General features: G+C 30.8%; 1 protein-coding gene across 1 annotated transcript in view; it reads left to right on the forward strand.

The window, feature by feature from the left end:
• Positions 1–614: 614 nt before the first annotated feature.
• LOC145269240 (developmentally-regulated GTP-binding protein 1) overlaps positions 615–21,133 on the forward strand; it is a 66,499-nt gene continuing 45,980 nt past the window's right edge. Inside the window, exon 1 of the mRNA XM_080124863.1 lies at positions 615–948. The gene's annotated coding sequence lies outside the window, so the exon portion shown is untranslated. The remainder of the gene's footprint in view (positions 949–21,133) is intronic.

A 21,133-nucleotide genomic window follows, 5' to 3' on the forward strand; every position in this document is an offset into this window, starting at 1 on the left:
CAGAAAACATGAGGAGCTCTGCAGTATGTTTTGAAAACCTAAATGTCAATACATAAGTATAGATATACTGTAAGTTTTTAATATATATATATATATATATATATATATATATATATATATATATATACATATATATATATATATGACAAGTATTTGAAACAAGTTTCCTATTTGTGTGCCTAATATATTTGAGAGCTCTATGGTAACTTTATAAAACATATTTCAAAATTATGTTAGATAAATTGTCTTTGAGAGTGCTCATTTAATTAAGTAGAGTTCTGCATTAGTTTTGGGGTATGGTTCTCACTTTATTAGGGCAATAACTTGGACACATTATACTATGGACAAATCCATTGAGGACAACCAAAGGTAACCTGTTTTTTTCGACTCTGCTGAATAAGACTCATCCGTCTTGGTTCACTCTTGGGACATTAAAACAAAAAAGGTGAAGAATTAAAAAAAGAATGCAAAAATGTAAATGTCTTTGCAACTCATTCATTTTAACTTTCATAACACAAAAACATCTGTAAAAACTTGATAAAAGAATGCACAAACAATAAAATACAAATTTGCTGTCTTGGAATCTGAATTCAGTAGAAACATCCCCTACTGAAATTCCTGCACACCTCAAAAAAAAAAAAAAAAAAAGATTCCTTCCCAATGCAATACTTTTCAAGCAATTACAGTGTCAGACTTGGTACTGCAATGACTCTGTAAACTGAAAAAATATACATAATAAAAAATGTTAAGCAAAATTGATTCATGTTAACACCTCTCCCAAGACCACAGATTAACTACAAAAATACTTGATAAAACAAGACACAATTACAAATGTGTATGAAAAAAATTAAAATAAAAAAAATGAAAAAAATCAACCAAGCAATTGCTCATGATTTTCTGGTGTTTGATGGAATGTGAGTAGGCATACAGCCTGGATAATTTTCCAAGGTAAGTGATGATATTCATCATTATTGTCTTTTTGGATTAGTTAAGATATATCTCATAACTATAATTGTTTTATGTATATATTTATATGTCTAGATGTTATGTCTGCTATTTGCATGTTCCCTATAGAAAAAAAGCTACATAAAATCTACAAGTGTATTCTGATGTAAAATTAACTAGTAAATACAATGCTTGTGTTCCTGATATACCAACTATTTCTTATTAGCATATAAGTTGAATCATGAAATGTATCTCCCTTGCCTGTCTCTCTTTATACCTCTGTATTTATCTAGATCTGTCTATCTCTCTTTTCTTATTCTATATCCCTATTCCTCGCCTTGCTATCCACTATGTGTGAACTTATAAATTTCAACATGTCTAGATTGATAAGCTTCTCATTTACCGGTACCTAACTCCCGTTTTGAAGTTAGAAGTTTTAACTTGATTACACGTTTATATGACAAGGCATCGATGAGGCACATCCAGACGCCAACCTACACGGTGCAGAGAAAGGACAGAAAAAAAACTAAGTCCCGATGTGCCTAGCAGATTAGAAGGCATTTTGCTACGTCTACATGCACCCAACATGGCAGTAGGCGTCGATCGGGCACTTCCAGACACTTATTTACACTGTTTGGAACTTATAAATTTAAATTGAATACTCGTGGACATGTGTTGGTCTCATCTACCTATACCTACGTCCACCCCTGTAAGGACTTAAAAATTTTCATTTGAATACACGTTGACTTGCCTTGGTCTATAAGATTTTCATCTACCTATACCTACATCCCCTCTTGTTTGGACTTAGAAATTTTCAATTGAATACACGCTGAGATGCCTCGGTCTATAGGATTCTCATCTACCTATACCTACATCCCCTCTTGTTTGGACTTGAATACAATCTGAGATGCTTCGGTCTTACGGATTATCATCTATCTATAACTACATGCCCTGTTGTTTGGACTTAGAAATTATCAATTGAATAAACGTTGACTTGCCTTAGTCTATAGAATTAAAATCTATCTATACCTACATCCCCTCTTGTTTGGACTTGGAATTTTTTCAATTGAATACACGCTGAGATGCCTTGGTCTATAAGATTGTCACCTATCTATACCTACATCCCCTCTTGTTTGGACTTAGAAATTTTTCACTTGAATACACGCTGAGATGACTTGGTCTATAAGATTGTCACCTATCTATACCTACATCCCCTCTTGTTTGGACTTAGAAATTTTTCACTTGAATACACGCTGAGATGACTTGGTCTATAAGATTGTCACCTATCTATACCTACATCCCCTCTTGTTTGGACTTAGAAATTTTTCAATTGAATACACGCTGAGATGACTTGGTCTATAAGATTGTCACCTATCTATACCTACATCCCCTCTTGTTTGGACTTAGAAATTTTTCACTTGCATACACGCTGAGATGCCTTGGTCTATAAGATTGTCACCTATCTATACCTACATCCCCTCTTGTTTGGACTTAGAAATTTTTCACTTGAATACACGCTGAGATGACTTGGTCTATAAGATTGTCACCTATCTATACCTACATCCCCTCTTGTTTGGACTTAGAAATTTTTCACTTGAATACACGCTGAGATGACTTGGTCTATAAGATTGTCACCTATCTATACCTACATCCCCTCTTGTTTGGACTTAGAAATTTTTCACTTGAATACACGCTGAGATGACTTGGTCTATAAGATTGTCATCTATCAATACCTACATCCCCTCTTGTTTGGACTTAGAAATTTTTCACTTGAATACACGCTGAGATGACTTGGTCTATAAGATTGTCACCTATCTATACCTACATCCCCTCTTGTTTGGACTTAGAAATTTTTCACTTGAATACACGCTGAGATGACTTGGTCTATAAGATTGTCACCTATCTATACCTACATCCCCTCTTGTTTGGACTTAGAAATTTTTTACTTGAATACACGCTGAGATGACTTGGTCTATAAGATTGTCACCTATCAATACCTACATCCCCTCTTGTTTGGACTTAGAAATTTTTCACTTGAATACACGCTGAGATGACTTGGTCTATAAGATTGTCACCTATCTATACCTACATCCCCTCTTGTTTGGACTTAGAAATTTTTCACTTGAATACACGCTGAGATGACTTGGTCTATAAGATTGTCACCTATCTATACCTACATCCCCTCTTGTTTGGACTTAGAAATTTTTCAATTGAATACACGCTGAGATGACTTGGTCTATAAGATTGTCACCTATCTATACCTACATCCCCTCTTGTTTGGACTTAGAAATTTTTCACTTGAATACACGCTGAGATGCCTTGGTCTATAAGATTGTCACCTATCTATACCTACATCCCCTCTTGTTTGGACTTAGAAATTTTTCACTTGAATACACGCTGAGATGACTTGGTCTATAAGATTGTCACCTATCTATACCTACATCCCCTCTTGTTTGGACTTAGAAATTTTTTACTTGAATACACGCTGAGATGACTTGGTCTATAAGATTGTCACCTATCAATACCTACATCCCCTCTTGTTTGGACTTAGAAATTTTTCACTTGAATACACGCTGAGATGACTTGGTCTATAAGATTGTCACCTATCTATACCTACATCCCCTCTTGTTTGGACTTAGAAATTTTTCACTTGAATACACGCTGAGATGACTTGGTCTATAAGATTGTCACCTATCTATACCTACATCCCCTCTTGTTTGGACTTAGAAATTTTTCAATTGAATACACGCTGAGATGACTTGGTCTATAAGATTGTCACCTATCTATACCTACATCCCCTCTTGTTTGGACTTAGAAATTTTTCACTTGAATACACGCTGAGATGCCTTGGTCTATAAGATTGTCACCTATCTATACCTACATCCCCTCTTGTTTGGACTTAGAAATTTTTCACTTGAATACACGCTGAGATGACTTGGTCTATAAGATTGTCACCTATCTATACCTACATCCCCTCTTGTTTGGACTTAGAAATTTTTTACTTGAATACACGCTGAGATGCCTTGGTCTATAAGATTGCACTCTATCAATACCTACATCCCCTCTTGTTTGGACTTAAAAATTTTTCAATTGAATACACGCTGAGATGACTTGGTCTATAAGATTGTCACCTATCTATACCTACATCCCCTCTTGTTTGGACTTAGAAATTTTTCAATTGAATACACGCTGAGATGACTTGGTCTATAAGATTGTAACCTATCTATACCTACATCCCCTCTTGTTTGGACTTAGAAATTTTTCAATTGAATACACGCTGAGATGACTTGGTCTATAAGATTGTCACCTATCTATACCTACATCCCCTCTTGTTTGGACTTAGAAATTTTTCAATTGAATACACGCTGAGATGACTTGGTCTATAAGATTGTCACCTATCTATACCTACATCCCCTCTTGTTTGGACTTAGAAATTTTTCACTTGAATACACGCTGAGATGACTTGGTCTATAAGATTGTAACCTATCTATACCTACATCCCCTCTTGTTTGGACTTAGAAATTTTTTACTTGAATACACGCTGAGATGACTTGGTCTATAAGATTGTCACCTATCTATACCTACATCCCCTCTTGTTTGGACTTAGAAATTTTTCACTTGAATACACGCTGAGATGCCTTGGTCTATAAGATTGTCACCTATCTATACCTACATCCCCTCTTGTTTGGACTTAGAAATTTTTTACTTGAATACACGCTGAGATGACTTGGTCTATAAGATTGTCACCTATCTATACCTACATCCCCTCTTGTTTGGACTTAGAAATTTTTCACTTGAATACACGCTGAGATGACTTGGTCTATAAGATTGTCACCTATCAATACCTACATCCCCTCTTGTTTGGACTTAGAAATTTTTCACTTGAATACACGCTGAGATGACTTGGTCTATAAGATTGTCACCTATCTATACCTACATCCCCTCTTGTTTGGACTTAGAAATTTTTCACTTGAATACACGCTGAGATGACTTGGTCTATAAGATTGTCACCTATCTATACCTACATCCCCTCTTGTTTGGACTTAGAAATTTTTCAATTGAATACACGCTGAGATGACTTGGTCTATAAGATTGTCACCTATCTATACCTACATCCCCTCTTGTTTGGACTTAGAAATTTTTCACTTGCATACACGCTGAGATGCCTTGGTCTATAAGATTGTCACCTATCTATACCTACATCCCCTCTTGTTTGGACTTAGAAATTTTTCACTTGAATACACGCTGAGATGCCTTGGTCTATAAGATTGTCACCTATCTATACCTACATCCCCTCTTGTTTGGACTTAGAAATTTTTTACTTGAATACACGCTGAGATGACTTGGTCTATAAGATTGTCACCTATCTATACCTACATCCCCTCTTGTTTGGACTTAGAAATTTTTCACTTGAATACACGCTGAGATGACTTGGTCTATAAGATTGTCACCTATCTATACCTACATCCCCTCTTGTTTGGACTTAGAAATTTTTCAATTGAATACACGCTGAGATGACTTGGTCTATAAGATTGTCACCTATCTATACCTACATCCCCTCTTGTTTGGACTTAGAAATTTTTCACTTGCATACACGCTGAGATGCCTTGGTCTATAAGATTGTCACCTATCTATACCTACATCCCCTCTTGTTTGGACTTAGAAATTTTTCACTTGAATACACGCTGAGATGACTTGGTCTATAAGATTGTCACCTATCTATACCTACATCCCCTCTTGTTTGGACTTAGAAATTTTTCACTTGAATACACGCTGAGATGACTTGGTCTATAAGATTGTCACCTATCTATACCTACATCCCCTCTTGTTTGGACTTAGAAATTTTTCACTTGAATACACGCTGAGATGACTTGGTCTATAAGATTGTCATCTATCAATACCTACATCCCCTCTTGTTTGGACTTAGAAATTTTTCACTTGAATACACGCTGAGATGACTTGGTCTATAAGATTGTCACCTATCTATACCTACATCCCCTCTTGTTTGGACTTAGAAATTTTTCACTTGAATACACGCTGAGATGACTTGGTCTATAAGATTGTCACCTATCTATACCTACATCCCCTCTTGTTTGGACTTAGAAATTTTTTACTTGAATACACGCTGAGATGACTTGGTCTATAAGATTGTCACCTATCAATACCTACATCCCCTCTTGTTTGGACTTAGAAATTTTTCACTTGAATACACGCTGAGATGACTTGGTCTATAAGATTGTCACCTATCTATACCTACATCCCCTCTTGTTTGGACTTAGAAATTTTTCACTTGAATACACGCTGAGATGACTTGGTCTATAAGATTGTCACCTATCTATACCTACATCCCCTCTTGTTTGGACTTAGAAATTTTTCAATTGAATACACGCTGAGATGACTTGGTCTATAAGATTGTCACCTATCTATACCTACATCCCCTCTTGTTTGGACTTAGAAATTTTTCACTTGAATACACGCTGAGATGCCTTGGTCTATAAGATTGTCACCTATCTATACCTACATCCCCTCTTGTTTGGACTTAGAAATTTTTCACTTGAATACACGCTGAGATGACTTGGTCTATAAGATTGTCACCTATCTATACCTACATCCCCTCTTGTTTGGACTTAGAAATTTTTCAATTGAATACACGCTGAGATGACTTGGTCTATAAGATTGTCACCTATCTATACCTACATCCCCTCTTGTTTGGACTTAGAAATTTTTCACTTGAATACACGCTGAGATGCCTTGGTCTATAAGATTGTCACCTATCTATACCTACATCCCCTCTTGTTTGGACTTAGAAATTTTTCACTTGAATACACGCTGAGATGACTTGGTCTATAAGATTGTCACCTATCTATACCTACATCCCCTCTTGTTTGGACTTAGAAATTTTTTACTTGAATACACGCTGAGATGCCTTGGTCTATAAGATTGCACTCTATCAATACCTACATCCCCTCTTGTTTGGACTTAGAAATTTTTCACTTGAATACACGCTGAGATGCCTTGGTCTATAAGATTGTCACCTATCTATACCTACATCCCCTCTTGTTTGGACTTAAAAATTTTTCAATTGAATACACGCTGAGATGACTTGGTCTATAAGATTGTCACCTATCTATACCTACATCCCCTCTTGTTTGGACTTAGAAATTTTTCAATTGAATACACGCTGAGATGACTTGGTCTATAAGATTGTAACCTATCTATACCTACATCCCCTCTTGTTTGGACTTAGAAATTTTTCAATTGAATACACGCTGAGATGACTTGGTCTATAAGATTGTAACCTATCTATACCTACATCCCCTCTTGTTTGGACTTAGAAATTTTTCAATTGAATACACGCTGAGATGACTTGGTCTATAAGATTGAACTCTATCTATACCTACATCCCCTCTTGTTTGGACTTAGAAATTTTTCAATTGAATACACGCTGACATGCCCTGGTCTATAAGATTGTCACCTATCTATACCTACATCCCCTCTTGTTTGGACTTAGAAATTTTTATTTATTTTATGTCTAAATACAAAAAAAAATCATTAAAAAATACCAAAGAATAGCATTAAAAGCTTTCGATTCGATAGGAAACATTAAAAATAACAGATGAATGATTCCAGATTCACCACATTCTTTCACCTATGAGGTCATGAATATTTTCCAATTTTTCAAGGTATTAATTTTGTATTTATTTTATGTCTAAATCAAAGAAAATCATCAAAAAATACCAAAGAATAGCATTAAAAGCTTTCGATTCGATAGGAAACATTAAAAATAACAGATGAATGATTCCAGAATCACCACATTCTTTTCACCTTTGAGGACATGAAAATTTTCCAATTTTTCAAGGTATTAATTTTGTATTTATTTTATGTCTAAATCAAAGAAAATCATCAAAAAATACCAAAGAATAGCATTAAAAGCTTTCGATTCGATAGGAAACATTAAAAATAACAGATGAATGATTCCAGAATCACCACATTCTCTCACCTTTGAGGACATGAAAATTTTCCAATTTTTCAAGGTATTAATTTTGTATTTATTTTATGTCTAAATCAAAGAAAATCATCAAAAAATACCAAAGAATAGCATTAAAAGCTTTCGATTCGATAGGAAACATTAAAAATAACAGATGAATGATTCCAGAATCACCACATTCTTTAACCTTTGAGGACATGAAAATTTTCCAATTTTTCAAGGTATTAATTTTGTATTTATTTTATGTCTAAATCAAAGAAAATCATCAAAAAATACCAAAGAATAGCATTAAAAGCTTTCGATTCGATAGGAAACATTAAAAATAACAGATGAATGATTCCAGAATCACCACATTCTTTAACCTTTGAGGACATGAACATTTTCCAATTTTTCAAGGTATTAATTTTGTATTTATTTTATGTCTAAATCAAAGAAAATCATCAAAAAATACCAAAGAATATCATTAAAAGCTTTCGATTCGATAGGAAACATTAAAAATAACAGATGAATGATTCCAGAATCACCACATTCTCTCACCTTTGAGGACATGAAAATTTTCCAATTTTTCAAGGTATTAATTTTGTATTTATTTTATGTCTAAATCAAAGAAAATCATCAAAAAATACCAAAGAATAGCATTAAAAGCTTTCGATTCGATAGGAAACATTAAAAATAACAGATGAATGATTCCAGAATCACCACATTCTTTAACCTTTGAGGTCATGAATATTTTCCAATTTTTCAAGGTATTAATTTTGTATTTATTTTATGTCTAAATCAAAGAAAATCATCAAAAAATACCAAAGAATAGCATTAAAAGCTTTCGATTCGATAGGAAACATTAAAAATAACAGATGAATGATTCCAGATTCACCACATTCTTTCACCTATGAGGTCATGAACATTTTCCAATTTTTCAAGGTATTAATTTTGTATTGATTTTATGTCTAAATCAAAGAAAATCATCAAAAAATACCAAAGAATAGCATTAAAAGCTTTCGATTCGATAGGAAACATTAAAAATAACAGATGAATGATTCCAGAATCACCACATTCTTTAACCTTTGAGGACATGAACATTTTCCAATTTTTCAAGGTATTAATTTTGTATTGATTTTATGTCTAAATCAAAGAAAATCATCAAAAAATACCAAAGAATAGCATTAAAAGCTTTCGATTCGATAGGAAACATTAAAAATAACAGATGAATGATTCCAGAATCACCACATTCTTTAACCTTTGAGGACATGAAAATTTTCCAATTTTTCAAGGTATTAATTTTGTATTTATTTTATGTCTAAATCAAAGAAAATCATCAAAAAATACCAAAGAATAGCATTAAAAGCTTTCGATTCGATAGGAAACATTAAAAATAACAGATGAATGATTCCAGAATCACCACATTCTCTCACCTTGTAGGACATGAAAATTTTCCAATTTTTCAAGGTATTAATTTTGTATTTATTTTATGTCTAAATCAAAGAAAATCATCAAAAAATACCAAAGAATAGCATTAAAAGCTTTCGATTCGATAGGAAACATTAAAAATAACAGATGAATGATTCCAGAATCACCACATTCTTTAACCTTTGAGGTCATGAATATTTTCCAATTTTTCAAGGTATTAATTTTGTATTTATTTTATGTCTAAATCAAAGAAAATCATCAAAAAATACCAAAGAATAGCATTAAAAGCTTTCGATTCGATAGGAAACATTAAAAATAACAGATGAATGATTCCAGATTCACCACATTCTTTCACCTATGAGGTCATGAACATTTTCCAATTTTTCAAGGTATTAATTTTGTATTGATTTTATGTCTAAATCAAAGAAAATCATCAAAAAATACCAAAGAATAGCATTAAAAGCTTTCGATTCGATAGGAAACATTAAAAATAACAGATGAATGATTCCAGAATCACCACATTCTTTAACCTTTGAGGACATGAACATTTTCCAATTTTTCAAGGTATTAATTTTGTATTGATTTTATGTCTAAATCAAAGAAAATCATCAAAAAATACCAAAGAATAGCATTAAAAGCTTTCGATTCGATAGGAAACATTAAAAATAACAGATGAATGATTCCAGAATCACCACATTCTTTAACCTTTGAGGACATGAACATTTTCCAATTTTTCAAGGTATTAATTTTGTATTTATTTTATGTCTAAATCAAAGAAAATCATCAAAAAATACCAAAGAATATCATTAAAAGCTTTCGATTCGATAGGAAACATTAAAAATAACAGATGAATGATTCCAGAATCACCACATTCTCTCACCTTTGAGGACATGAAAATTTTCCAATTTTTCAAGGTATTAATTTTGTATTTATTTTATGTCTAAATCAAAGAAAATCATCAAAAAATACCAAAGAATAGCATTAAAAGCTTTCGATTCGATAGGAAACATTAAAAATAACAGATGAATGATTCCAGAATCACCACATTCTTTAACCTTTGAGGTCATGAATATTTTCCAATTTTTCAAGGTATTAATTTTGTATTTATTTTATGTCTAAATCAAAGAAAATCATCAAAAAATACCAAAGAATAGCATTAAAAGCTTTCGATTCGATAGGAAACATTAAAAATAACAGATGAATGATTCCAGATTCACCACATTCTTTCACCTATGAGGTAATGAACATTTTCCAATTTTTCAAGGTATTAATTTTGTATTGATTTTATGTCTAAATCAAAGAAAATCATCAAAAAATACCAAAGAATAGCATTAAAAGCTTTCGATTCGATAGGAAACATTAAAAATAACAGATGAATGATTCCAGAATCACCACATTCTCTCACCTTTGAGGACATGAAAATTTTCCAATTTTTCAAGGTATTAATTTTGTATTTATTTTATGTCTAAATCAAAGAAAATCATCAAAAAATACCAAAGAATAGCATTAAAAGCTTTCGATTCGATAGGAAACATTAAAAATAACAGATGAATGATTCCAGAATCACCACATTCTTTAACCTTTGAGGTCATGAATATTTTCCAATTTTTCAAGGTATTAATTTTGTATTTATTTTATGTCTAAATCAAAGAAAATCATCAAAAAATACCAAAGAATAGCATTAAAAGCTTTCGATTCGATAGGAAACATTAAAAATAACAGATGAATGATTCCAGAATCACCACATTCTCTCACCTTTGAGGACATGAAAATTTTCCAATTTTTCAAGGTATTAATTTTGTATTTATTTTATGTCTAAATCAAAGAAAATCATCAAAAAATACCAAAGAATAGCATTAAAAGCTTTCGATTCGATAGGAAACATTAAAAATAACAGATGAATGATTCCAGAATCACCACATTCTTTAACCTTTGAGGTCATGAATATTTTCCAATTTTTCAAGGTATTAATTTTGTATTTATTTTATGTCTAAATCAAAGAAAATCATCAAAAAATACCAAAGAATAGCATTAAAAGCTTTCGATTCGATAGGAAACATTAAAAATAACAGATGAATGATTCCAGATTCACCACATTCTTTCACCTATGAGGTCATGAACATTTTCCAATTTTTCAAGGTATTAATTTTGTATTGATTTTATGTCTAAATCAAAGAAAATCATCAAAAAATACCAAAGAATAGCATTAAAAGCTTTCGATTCGATAGGAAACATTAAAAATAACAGATGAATGATTCCAGAATCACCACATTCTTTAACCTTTGAGGACATGAAAATTTTCCAATTTTTCAAGGTATTAATTTTGTATTTATTTTATGTCTAAATCAAAGAAAATCATCAAAAAATACCAAAGAATAGCATTAAAAGCTTTCGATTCGATAGGAAACATTAAAAATAACAGATGAATGATTCCAGAATCACCACATTCTTTAACCTTTGAGGACATGAACATTTTCCAATTTTTCAAGGTATTAATTTTGTATTGATTTTATGTCTAAATCAAAGAAAATCATCAAAAAATACCAAAGAATAGCATTAAAAGCTTTCGATTCGATAGGAAACATTAAAAATAACAGATGAATGATTCCAGATTCACCACATTCTTTCACCTATGAGGTCATGAACATTTTCCAATTTTTCAAGGTATTAATTTTGTATTGATTTTATGTCTAAATCAAAGAAAATCATCAAAAAATACCAAAGAATAGCATTAAAAGCTTTCGATTCGATAGGAAACATTAAAAATAACAGATGAATGATTCCAGAATCACCACATTCTCTCACCTTTGAGGACATGAAAATTTTCCAATTTTTCAAGGTATTAATTTTGTATTTATTTTATGTCTAAATCAAAGAAAATCATCAAAAAATACCAAAGAATAGCATTAAAAGCTTTCGATTCGATAGGAAACATTAAAAATAACAGATGAATGATTCCAGAATCACCACATTCTTTAACCTTTGAGGTCATGAATATTTTCCAATTTTTCAAGGTATTAATTTTGTATTTATTTTATGTCTAAATCAAAGAAAATCATCAAAAAATACCAAAGAATAGCATTAAAAGCTTTCGATTCGATAGGAAACATTAAAAATAACAGATGAATGATTCCAGATTCACCACATTCTTTCACCTATGAGGTCATGAACATTTTCCAATTTTTCAAGGTATTAATTTTGTATTGATTTTATGTCTAAATCAAAGAAAATCATCAAAAAATACCAAAGAATAGCATTAAAAGCTTTCGATTCGATAGGAAACATTAAAAATAACAGATGAATGATTCCAGAATCACCACATTCTTTAACCTTTGAGGACATGAACATTTTCCAATTTTTCAAGGTATTAATTTTGTATTGATTTTATGTCTAAATCAAAGAAAATCATCAAAAAATACCAAAGAATAGCATTAAAAGCTTTCGATTCGATAGGAAACATTAAAAATAACAGATGAATGATTCCAGAATCACCACATTCTTTAACCTTTGAGGACATGAAAATTTTCCAATTTTTCAAGGTATTAATTTTGTATTTATTTTATGTCTAAATCAAAGAAAATCATCAAAAAATACCAAAGAATAGCATTAAAAGCTTTCGATTCGATAGGAAACATTAAAAATAACAGATGAATGATTCCAGAATCACCACATTCTCTCACCTTGTAGGACATGAAAATTTTCCAATTTTTCAAGGTATTAATTTTGTATTTATTTTATGTCTAAATCAAAGAAAATCATCAAAAAATACCAAAGAATAGCATTAAAAGCTTTCGATTCGATAGGAAACATTAAAAATAACAGATGAATGATTCCAGAATCACCACATTCTTTAACCTTTGAGGTCATGAATATTTTCCAATTTTTCAAGGTATTAATTTTGTATTTATTTTATGTCTAAATCAAAGAAAATCATCAAAAAATACCAAAGAATAGCATTAAAAGCTTTCGATTCGATAGGAAACATTAAAAATAACAGATGAATGATTCCAGATTCACCACATTCTTTCACCTATGAGGTCATGAACATTTTCCAATTTTTCAAGGTATTAATTTTGTATTGATTTTATGTCTAAATCAAAGAAAATCATCAAAAAATACCAAAGAATAGCATTAAAAGCTTTCGATTCGATAGGAAACATTAAAAATAACAGATGAATGATTCCAGAATCACCACATTCTTTAACCTTTGAGGACATGAACATTTTCCAATTTTTCAAGGTATTAATTTTGTATTGATTTTATGTCTAAATCAAAGAAAATCATCAAAAAATACCAAAGAATAGCATTAAAAGCTTTCGATTCGATAGGAAACATTAAAAATAACAGATGAATGATTCCAGAATCACCACATTCTTTAACCTTTGAGGACATGAACATTTTCCAATTTTTCAAGGTATTAATTTTGTATTTATTTTATGTCTAAATCAAAGAAAATCATCAAAAAATACCAAAGAATATCATTAAAAGCTTTCGATTCGATAGGAAACATTAAAAATAACAGATGAATGATTCCAGAATCACCACATTCTCTCACCTTTGAGGACATGAAAATTTTCCAATTTTTCAAGGTATTAATTTTGTATTTATTTTATGTCTAAATCAAAGAAAATCATCAAAAAATACCAAAGAATAGCATTAAAAGCTTTCGATTCGATAGGAAACATTAAAAATAACAGATGAATGATTCCAGAATCACCACATTCTTTAACCTTTGAGGTCATGAATATTTTCCAATTTTTCAAGGTATTAATTTTGTATTTATTTTATGTCTAAATCAAAGAAAATCATCAAAAAATACCAAAGAATAGCATTAAAAGCTTTCGATTCGATAGGAAACATTAAAAATAACAGATGAATGATTCCAGATTCACCACATTCTTTCACCTATGAGGTAATGAACATTTTCCAATTTTTCAAGGTATTAATTTTGTATTGATTTTATGTCTAAATCAAAGAAAATCATCAAAAAATACCAAAGAATAGCATTAAAAGCTTTCGATTCGATAGGAAACATTAAAAATAACAGATGAATGATTCCAGAATCACCACATTCTCTCACCTTTGAGGACATGAAAATTTTCCAATTTTTCAAGGTATTAATTTTGTATTTATTTTATGTCTAAATCAAAGAAAATCATCAAAAAATACCAAAGAATAGCATTAAAAGCTTTCGATTCGATAGGAAACATTAAAAATAACAGATGAATGATTCCAGAATCACCACATTCTTTAACCTTTGAGGTCATGAATATTTTCCAATTTTTCAAGGTATTAATTTTGTATTTATTTTATGTCTAAATCAAAGAAAATCATCAAAAAATACCAAAGAATAGCATTAAAAGCTTTCGATTCGATAGGAAACATTAAAAATAACAGATGAATGATTCCAGAATCACCACATTCTCTCACCTTTGAGGACATGAAAATTTTCCAATTTTTCAAGGTATTAATTTTGTATTTATTTTATGTCTAAATCAAAGAAAATCATCAAAAAATACCAAAGAATAGCATTAAAAGCTTTCGATTCGATAGGAAACATTAAAAATAACAGATGAATGATTCCAGAATCACCACATTCTTTAACCTTTGAGGTCATGAATATTTTCCAATTTTTCAAGGTATTAATTTTGTATTTATTTTATGTCTAAATCAAAGAAAATCATCAAAAAATACCAAAGAATAGCATTAAAAGCTTTCGATTCGATAGGAAACATTAAAAATAACAGATGAATGATTCCAGATTCACCACATTCTTTCACCTATGAGGTCATGAACATTTTCCAATTTTTCAAGGTATTAATTTTGTATTGATTTTATGTCTAAATCAAAGAAAATCATCAAAAAATACCAAAGAATAGCATTAAAAGCTTTCGATTCGATAGGAAACATTAAAAATAACAGATGAATGATTCCAGAATCACCACATTCTTTAACCTTTGAGGACATGAAAATTTTCCAATTTTTCAAGGTATTAATTTTGTATTTATTTTATGTCTAAATCAAAGAAAATCATCAAAAAATACCAAAGAATAGCATTAAAAGCTTTCGATTCGATAGGAAACATTAAAAATAACAGATGAATGATTCCAGAATCACCACATTCTTTAACCTTTGAGGACATGAACATTTTCCAATTTTTCAAGGTATTAATTTTGTATTGATTTTATGTCTAAATCAAAGAAAATCATCAAAAAATACCAAAGAATAGCATTAAAAGCTTTCGATTCGATAGGAAACATTAAAAATAACAGATGAATGATTCCAGATTCACCACATTCTTTCACCTATGAGGTCATGAACATTTTCCAATTTTTCAAGGTATTAATTTTGTATTGATTTTATGTCTAAATCAAAGAAAATCATCAAAAAATACCAAAGAATAGCATTAAAAGCTTTCGATTCGATAGGAAACATTAAAAATAACAGATGAATGATTCCAGAATCACCACATTCTCTCACCTTTGAGGACATGAAAATTTTCCAATTTTTCAAGGTATTAATTTTGTATTTATTTTATGTCTAAATCAAAGAAAATCATCAAAAAATACCAAAGAATAGCATTAAAAGCTTTCGATTCGATAGGAAACATTAAAAATAACAGATGAATGATTCCAGAATCACCACATTCTTTAACCTTTGAGGTCATGAATATTTTCCAATTTTTCAAGGTATTAATTTTGTATTTATTTTATGTCTAAATCAAAGAAAATCATCAAAAAATACCAAAGAATAGCATTAAAAGCTTTCGATTCGATAGGAAACATTAAAAATAACAGATGAATGATTCCAGATTCACCACATTCTTTCACCTATGAGGTCATGAACATTTTCCAATTTTTCAAGGTATTAATTTTGTATTGATTTTATGTCTAAATCAAAGAAAATCATCAAAAAATACCAAAGAATAGCATTAAAAGCTTTCGATTCGATAGGAAACATTAAAAATAACAGATGAATGATTCCAGAATCACCACATTCTTTAACCTTTGAGGTCATGAATATTTTCCAATTTTTCAAGGTATTAATTTTGTATTTATTTTATGTCTAAATCAAAGAAAATCATCAAAAAATACCAAAGAATAGCATTAAAAGCTTTCGATTCGATAGGAAACATTAAAAATAACAGATGAATGATTCCAGAATCACCACATTCTTTAACCTTTGAGGTCATGAATATTTTCCAATTTTTCAAGGTATTAATTTTGTATTTATTTTATGTCTAAATCAAAGAAAATCATCAAAAAATACCAAAGAATAGCATTAAAAGCTTTCGATTCGATAGGAAACATTAAAAATAACAGATGAATGATTCCAGATTCACCACATTCTTTCACCTATGAGGTCATGAACATTTTCCAATTTTTCAAGGTATTAATTTTGTATTGATTTTATGTCTAAATCAAAGAAAATCATCAAAAAATACCAAAGAATAGCATTAAAAGCTTTCGATTCGATAGGAAACATTAAAAATAACAGATGAATGATTCCAGAATCACCACATTCTCTCACCTTTGAGGACATGAAAATTTTCCAATTTTTCAAGGTATTAATTTTGTATTTATTTTATGTCTAAATCAAAGAAAATCATCAAAAAATACCAAAGAATAGCATTAAAAGCTTTCGATTCGATAGGAAACATTAAAAATAACAGATGAATGATTCCAGAATCACCACATTCTTTAACCTTTGAGGTCATGAATATTTTCCAATTTTTCAAGGTATTAATTTTGTATTTATTTTATGTCTAAATCAAAGAAAATCATCAAAAAATACCAAAGAATAGCATTAAAAGCTTTCGATTCGATAGGAAACATTAAAAATAACAGATGAATGATTCCAGATTCACCACATTCTTTCACCTATGAGGTCATGAACATTTTCCAATTTTTCAAGGTATTAATTTTGTATTGATTTTATGTCTAAATCAAAGAAAATCATCAAAAAATACCAAAGAATAGCATTAAAAGCTTTCGATTCGATAGGAAACATTAAAAATAACAGATGAATGATTCCAGAATCACCACATTCTCTCACCTTTGAGGACATGAAAATTTTCCAATTTTTCAAGGTATTAATTTTGTATTTATTTTATGTCTAAATCAAAGAAAATCATCAAAAAATACCAAAGAATAGCATTAAAAGCTTTCGATTCGATAGGAAACATTAAAAATAACAGATGAATGATTCCAGAATCACCACATTCTTTAACCTTTGAGGTCATGAATATTTTCCAATTTTTCAAGGTATTAATTTTGTATTTATTTTATGTCTAAATCAAAGAAAATCATCAAAAAATACCAAAGAATAGCATTAAAAGCTTTCGATTCGATAGGAAACATTAAAAATAACAGATGAATGATTCCAGATTCACCACATTCTTTCACCTATGAGGTAATGAACATTTTCCAATTTTTCAAGGTATTAATTTTGTATTGATTTTATGTCTAAATCAAAGAAAATCATCAAAAAATACCAAAGAATAGCATTAAAAGCTTTCGATTCGATAGGAAACATTAAAAATAACAGATGAATGATTCCAGAATCACCACATTCTTTAACCTTTGAGGACATGAACATTTTCCAATTTTTCAAGGTATTAATTTTGTATTGATTTTATGTCTAAATCAAAGAAAATCATCAAAAAATACCAAAGAATAGCATTAAAAGCTTTCGATTCGATAGGAAACATTAAAAATAACAGATGAATGATTCCAGAATCACCACATTCTTTAACCTTTGAGGTCATGAATATTTTCCAATTTTTCAAGGTATTAATTTTGTATTTATTTTATGTCTAAATCAAAGAAAATCATCAAAAAATACCAAAGAATAGCATTAAAAGCTTTCGATTCGATAGGAAACATTAAAAATAACAGATGAATGATTCCAGATTCACCACATTCTTTCACCTATGAGGTCATGAACATTTTCCAATTTTTCAAGGTATTAATTTTGTATTGATTTTATGTCTAAATCAAAGAAAATCATCAAAAAATACCAAAGAATAGCATTAAAAGCTTTCGATTCGATAGGAAACATTAAAAATAACAGATGAATGATTCCAGAATCACCACATTCTTTAACCTTTGAGGACATGAACATTTTCCAATTTTTCAAGGTATTAATTTTGTATTGATTTTATGTCTAAATCAAAGAAAATCATCAAAAAATACCAAAGAATAGCATTAAAAGCTTTCGATTCGATAGGAAACATTAAAAATAACAGATGAATGATTCCAGAATCACCACATTCTTTAACCTTTGAGGTCATGAATATTTTCCAATTTTTCAAGGTATTAATTTTGTATTTATTTTATGTCTAAATCAAAGAAAATCATCAAAAAATACCAAAGAATAGCATTAAAAGCTTTCGATTCGATAGGAAACATTAAAAATAACAGATGAATGATTCCAGATTCACCACATTCTTTCACCTATGAGGTCATGAACATTTTCCAATTTTTCAAGGTATTAATTTTGTATTGATTTTATGTCTAAATCAAAGAAAATCATCAAAAAATACCAAAGAATAGCATTAAAAGCTTTCGATTCGATAGGAAACATTAAAAATAACAGATGAATGATTCCAGAATCAGCACATTCTTTAACCTTTGAGGACATGAACATTTTCCAATCAATGAAAACACCTCATCTCAAAAATACAGACAATTACTTGCATTTTTGAAATTCGGCAGCTGTGACAATCAGGCTTTAGTAGGGTGTATTCCAATTCCTGCTGTAGCTGTTCATTTGAACCTGATATCATAAAAATTGGTCAGTCATCAAGATGTATAGCAATAACATAGTGAATTTTCAAGAGATGTCCTTTTCTCTTCCCTGCAACCTCTTTCTCACAGAAGAGATGTTGCGAGTTTGTCTCTGCTTTATCGTTATTTTCATGGCAAGTCCTCGAGTGAGCTTTAATCTATGGTCCCCCCTTGCAAAACTTTTACAAGAAACACTCGTCTAGCTGAAAATACTATCAATAATTCCCCCCACTCTTTATCTGTACCTAAACGTAGATTCCATGAACAAAGCTTTTTTCTTAGAACTGCACGCCTGTGGAATTGTCTTCCGTTTTCCTGGTTTCCAGCTGACTACAATATGGTTGTGTTCAAGTCTAACGTAAACAAGTTCTTGATGAGTCGTTCCACTTAAGTTAACAAATTTACTGAATTTCCATGACTAACAATTACTATATTGTCCAATTGACTACTGTACACTTAACTCTTATCCTCGAGTGGTCTCTGGGCCTTGATAAGTGGTTATACCTATGTAAAAAAAAAAAAAAAGTCTATGACAATTTTAAATGACTATACAAAAAATGTCTGGAAACTTATTGGAGACGTCTTGTATGACCTTCCTGCAACTACTTTCTCTCCACTTAGCATTATTTTGTAAAAGTTTAGAAATTGCCATGAAAATAAATTGAATATAATTATTTGTTTTAGTCGACCCCTCCTCTTTCTGATGAATTTATTTATTAAACTCTAAATAAATAAATGCACTACTGTCTTTCGTACTTCTAAAACGACTTCACGTCCAGATTGCATTTTTGAACCTCACCAGCTGTGACAATCAGGCTTTAGTAGGCTGTATTCCAATTCCTGTTGTAGCTGTTCATTTGAACCTGAAATCATAAAAATTGGTCAGTCATCTCATAAGATGTATAGCAATAACATACTGAATTTTCAAGGGTCTACGACAATTTTAAATACCTGTACAAAAAAAAAAAAAAATCTTGAAACTTATTGACGGCATCTCATATGATCTTCCTGCAACTATTCTCTCTATTTAACTCTTAACAAAGGTCCTCTCGTCTGAGCTCCAATTTTTAGTCCCCCCTTTGCCAAACTTTCACAAGAAACACTCGTCGAGCTGAAACCGTTATCAATAATTTCCCTCACTCTTTATCTGAAACTAAAACGTAGATTCCATGAACAAAGTTTCTTTCTTAGAAAACTACACACCTGTAGAACTCTCTTCCATTTGCCTGCTTTCCAGTTGACTACAATATGGTTGTCTTTAAGTCCAACCTAAACAAATTCTTGATGAGCTGTTCCCTTAAGTAATCCAATTTGTACAGGCATTTACCAAGTAATCCAATTTACCAATTTGTACAAGCATTTTAAACTGCCATAGACTCTTGAAAATCCAGTATGTTATTGCTATACATCTTATGAGACGAATGCCCAATTTTTATGATTTCAGGTTCAAAGGAACAGCTACAGCAGGAATTGGAATACACCCTACTAAAGCCTTATTGTAAAAGCTGGTTAATTTCAAAAATGCAATCTGGACGTGAGGACATTTTAGAAGAACGATGGACAGCTCTGCATTTCCCAGATCCTAGATATTATTATCTACGGCCTATATAAACAGTTCTAAGCGATCGTAACCTCTCCCCCCACCGAGAGCGCGTGCGAGAAAAGCCTTTGCGAGACATACACAAAATGGTCACACACATTTTCGCTTTTATATATATATATAGATTACTTGTAGTTTTATGAAAGTCCAGCGAAAGAAGCCTTTTACAGACATACACAAAATGCGAACACACGTACATACATACATGCACACATTTTCGCTTTTATATATATAAATTACTTGTAGTTTTATAAAAGATGCTGAAAGTGCTACTCGTCGACATGTAGGCATGTTTAACAACGTTTGCAGATACTGCCTGTAGATCTTCTCTTGCGATTCTCCTGATAACGTTGGCAATGTTCTCCTTTAGTTGGTCTAGATTGTGAGGATTATTTGCATAAACAT

The sequence above is a fragment of the Euprymna scolopes genome, chromosome 45 (assembly GCF_053919585.1).
Source record: "Euprymna scolopes isolate OS-2025 chromosome 45, ASM5391958v1, whole genome shotgun sequence".
NCBI classification, from domain to species: Eukaryota; Metazoa; Mollusca; class Cephalopoda; order Sepiida; family Sepiolidae; genus Euprymna; species Euprymna scolopes.